Source organism: Lacerta agilis, chromosome Z (genome assembly GCF_009819535.1).
Source record: "Lacerta agilis isolate rLacAgi1 chromosome Z, rLacAgi1.pri, whole genome shotgun sequence".
In the NCBI taxonomy this organism is placed as follows: domain Eukaryota; kingdom Metazoa; phylum Chordata; class Lepidosauria; order Squamata; family Lacertidae; genus Lacerta; species Lacerta agilis.
The window spans coordinates 32,582,835-32,587,941 of NC_046331.1; the positions used below are offsets into that span (position 1 = coordinate 32,582,835).

General features: G+C 42.1%; 1 long non-coding RNA gene across 1 annotated transcript; it reads left to right on the forward strand.

Annotated features, from left to right (window-relative positions):
* Nucleotides 1–479: 479 nt before the first annotated feature.
* LOC117040363 lies at nt 480–3,096 on the forward strand. The gene is made up of 3 exons (XR_004425838.1): nt 480–518; nt 1,418–1,529; nt 3,008–3,096. It is a non-coding gene; the product is annotated as an uncharacterized LOC117040363 (long non-coding RNA).
* Nucleotides 3,097–5,107: the final 2,011 nt, after the last annotated feature.

Sequence of the window (5,107 nt, forward strand, 5' to 3'; positions counted from 1 at the left end):
ACTCTTGGGGAGAAAGTACAGAATATAGTTCCAAACACATGCTGTGAGCTTGGGAGCAAGTTTAAACATGTCATTCTTGTTACATGATGCCGAGGAAGAACAGAAGAGGAAAGGTTTCAATTTTTCTCCAGTTGAGAGGGAGCATGACCTGAGTCTATCTAGCAATACAACTCTGTAGTCTTTAACCCCTTCATGCACTAACTAGCAGTCATGCATAGTTATGTTTGACTGTAATCTCCCACAAAAACTAGTTGGCGCTGCGTGTCGTTGACTCTGCATCAACTCCTGTTGGGCTATCAGCCTTCTGTCCTACTAGTCTCAGTGGCCACCAACCACTCCTGAACATAGATTCCCAGATCATTACTCATTTGATTCCTCTCTCCAAAGAACATCTTTCTCCCTCAACCTTTCAGTTTTAGAAGAAGCTAATATATTCATTTGATCCATAGGTTTGAAGAAAAGAAGCTGATCCATAAGGTGCCCCGAAGGGAAAGTGGCTGCAAAAAAATCACTGCAGAGTATGCGATGGTTTATTTCCAATCACTGCATGCCCCATAGGTTCCTGCTAAAATACTGTGACTTGTCGTGTCACAAATGTTCCAGGTTCTGTGACTTGTCGTGTCACAAATGTTCCAGGTTCTTTCCACCTGCTTTTGTTGTACTACAGCGCAAGAATGCCCCTTCAGTTGACAATAACGAGATAATACTGAGAAAGCATCACAGAACAGTTAATAAAGTGAAATGATATCTGGATGGTCTAGTATAAATCCATTATTGTGTCAATGGCATGTGGCAGAAAAACAAAAAACAAAGTGTAAATTAAGCAAGTACCAGTGTTGAGGGACTCATGCACTGAAGGTGAATGAATAAGATCCTAGGAGCTCTTTTGTAAGCCCTATACTTTGGCCACCTCATGAGAAGAGAAGACCCTGGAAAAGACCCTGATGTTGGGTGAGATGGAGGGCACAAGGAGAAGGGGATGACAGAGGACGAGATGGTTGGACAGTGTTCTCAAAGCTACCAACATGGGTCTGACCAAACTACGGGAGGCAGTGGAAGACAGGAGTGCCTGGCATGCTCTGGTCCATGGGGTCACGAAGAGTCGGACACAACTAAACAACTAAACAACACAACAAATACTATGAGAACATTCACACTCACCATATTTACATCCAGGATAAGCCAGTTTGTTCTACTAGCGGCAACAGTTGCAGTAAAATGATCAACAGTATTGGCATAGTTTGCAATCGGAAATAACTTCCCCCTCCAGGGTGGAACTGTTATAACAATATAGGTGTTACTTTTAGAAAAATGTTTTGGCTAGCCAGCCTGGATTTCAACTGCTGTCAATCAGTGGCTTAAACAGTCTGGATGGCAAAACTTAATTGAAATATTTTCTCTTGTGTCTCATACCAAGTGTCTGGATATGAGACTTGCCAAGGTCTTAAAAAAGAAGAGGTAGACAGATGGTACTCATGCCTTGATGGACAACGGCAGAAAGCCAAGTTTTCAGCTTCCAAAATAGCAAGGTATTTCTTGAAAAGCTGTTATATTCCATTTCTTGATATTCTTTTTTGTATGAACTTTCAGTTTTTAAGTACACACACCCACACCCACACCCCACACACCCACACACACGTACTCACCAGTATGGAGTACTGGCACATTCTTCTACTACTGTACTTACAGAAGCATGGAGTAGACCACCAGTGGTCTGTGAGGTTCGTTCAGGTGGTCAGTAGCTTGTCTATGTTAAATATTCATATTGATTATAATTGCATTTTTATTGTTTCTTTTATTTCTTATATTGAATTGCAATTTAAATTCTATGGAATGCAAATTGGAATAGAATAAAAGGCTATGTAAGGATAAAAGAAGCAAAAGGAACACAATTAAAAATCATATAGCACCTAGCACATTACAATTGCTACAACAGGCAGAAAAATCAAGTAGTTTGCCAAGACCCTCAGCAGTGGTATGTGCAATATAAGACACAATAAAAACAATACTAAATCATTGAAATGATTGGCCGAGTTTATACAATTAAACAGTTGCATAAGCCTGTCTATAGCCTGTCTATATAAAAAGATCTTCAAGACACTCCTGAAAATCAAAAGCCTGCCGAATCTCTGCTGGAAGTGCATTCCACAGCAGAGGTCCAGTGACATCAAATGTCGGAGTAGGTATGCGGTTGAGTATTGTGGCTGAGTAGCTGATTTGAACCCTCCACTCCAAGTCTGGTTGGCTACACACAAACACACGGGGGGGGGAGACTCTCAAGACTGGCTGTCAGACTGGTCTCACACATTGCGAATCTTATTGAAAGATAACATTTGGAGAAGAACGGGAAGCATTTTCCATCTGTACCACTGATGGTCAAAAATACCCACTCTGCTCTCATTTCATGGAACTTTATGCTACACAGGGCACAACACATCTCAGAAAGATGTAGGCTTCCTGGGCTGCCAAGGGGAGGGGTGCGAGAAATAAAATTTCACAACTTCTGCAAGAGTTCTAAAACAGACATATCATAATTAAAGCAGGAATTATGGCATTGCTCTGCCTGCCCACCCCCTGCCAAACACTCAATCTCAAATGATTGCTTATTATACTTTAAATAAATAAATAAACCCAGACAAACCAACCAACTACTGGGGCTTAAGTATTCATGTTAGTAGCAAATAAAATAGCACAAAAATCTTGGCAGAATTACCCTTTGACAACAGAGAAATTTTCCATCCCAGCTGGTCATTAGGCCTTTCCAACTGTCAGTGTCTCCTGCAATCTGCTTTAATAGCTGCATATAATTAGCTTTGTACAGATCACAGGCTTTGGGGGGTAATATTCAATCCAAATATCAAAATCCAAAGAAAGATAACTCAAAGGGACATATGTTTGAGACAGCCTCTGCAGTGCTGTCTTTACTCCTAAAGACTGTAGCTGTGTTGATTTATGCATATTAGCTTTGAATCCTGATATGAAAATCTATCAATTACTTTCCTTACAGGAGTTCTGGAAAGAAATATAGGATGCTGATATAAAAAAGCAATATGTCATCTGGATACATAGATATCTTTAAGGGATATAATCCAATAATGATTTCAGAGGTGAACCTGATTTCATTAATCTCAAGGTAGAGTATTTTGGGGGAGAGGGGAGTGCAGCAGACTTGTAGAAGAGAGTAGTTCTGTTTGGGATTCCCAAATTGGGATTAAAAAGTTTCAGTGTTTTCATTTGAACCTGATGGGTATTCACAGACCAATTATAATTGCTTCACCATGTTGAACTTGGGTGTCCATTGCATTTGCTAGAAGAGGCATTAGCTAGAAGAGGCAGCCAAAATGGTGCCCCTTCCCATCACTCTTGACCATTGGCCAGGCTGCTGGGACTGGTGTGAGCCCAATAACATCTGGGGGGGGGGGCACTACATTTGCTGTCTATGAGCTGCATTGTAAAGATTTTATTGAAATAAATACAAACTCTGTCTGTTGGGAGTGGGTCTTTTCAGAAACGCAGAGGTTGTGGAATGCATTATTTAGGGCAGGGGTCAGCAACCTTTTTCAGCCGTGGGCCAGTCCAGCGTCCCTCAGACCATGTGGGGGGCTGGACTATATTTTGGAGAAAAAAATGAACGAATTCCTATGCCCCATAAATAACCTAGAGATGCATTTTAAATAAAAGGACACATTCTACTCATGTAAAAACACGCTGATTCCCAGACCACCCGTGGGCTGGATTGAGAAGGCGATTGGGCCGCATTTGGCCCAAGGGCCTTAGGTTGCCTACCCCTGATTTAGGGAATGCTGTCATTGTGCAAAGTAGATGAAAAGTAGAAGGGACTCGGGAATCCACCACATATTCCTCTGGCATTTGAGAGACAAAGCACATGGTTCTAACCATGTCTACTCAGAGGTAAGTTCCATCTAATTCAAAGGGCTTACTCCCAGGTAAGTGGGGCTATGATTGCAGCCTAAAATAGGGACATGCTTGTAACATTTCAGTTCTCATACTAGGAATCCAAGCCCAATAACTCCCTGCCGCCACCACAATAGGTTCTAGTCTGCCTTCTGTAGACTGCTTTTAATCACCAGTATTCAACCAATTTGAGTCAGCAGGGGTGTAGTGTGTGTGTGTGTGTGGGGGGGACATAGGAGGAGTGCAGGTCATAATTTTTTTCAGAGCAGGAGTGAAAACAGTCATCTGAAGGAGCACCAGGGCAATCTATGGATATTACTTGCTTTGGCAAGTGAATGAAGTGATAATGAAGCTGTGGCGCTCACACAGGGTCCCAGGTTGTTTAACGGACTATTGATCCCTGTGCCACCACGGCGCTTCGCTGCCACCAACCAGGATCCCCTCCCTGGTAATCACTGTCACAGTCAGGGTGTGATTTTAAACAAAATAATAAGTCTTTATTTAAAACTTCAACAACTTAAGATATTGGTTACATTGGTATGTATTTATTCTTATCACAACCCTGTTCTAATCCTACACTCACCACTCTACCTCACCACCAACCCTCACAATCACCAACCACCCACCAACCAACTGCTCTTAACCCCCTGTCCAACTCTAACTAACTCCAACTGCCTTTGTTCAGCTGCCCCTAGCTCCTCCTCCCTCTGTTTATTGGTCTGCCTAGGGTCAGCCACTTAACCCCTTACTTACTCCTGCTCAGACATATTCTCTAGGAAGGGCAAACGCCACAGAAGCTTTTACGTTTGCTTATGACAGATTAGCATAGAAGAAGCCAGTGAATTGGGGGGGGGAGGAATCAAGTAGAGGCCATATACTTCTTTCCTTTGATTGGGTTCCTACTTCACACTAATAAAGCTGAAAGGTTGCAATTTTTCTATATGAAGATATTGTGCTAAAGCTCACCGTTGCTTACAAGTTTAATAGAGCTTATGACTATTTAGCTATTTGGAGATTTGCAGCTATGTTCAACCTAGTCAAGTGGGGCATGGTTATGGGTTTTCCTCTGGTGCTGTCAAGATGTGCACCTGCTCTCCAACATTACCACTGCACCATTGAGAGCCAGGAAAGTGTTTATTCTTTAGGTTGAAGCAGAAAACAAAGGGTTGTACCCAGCTATATTCTACTCCAA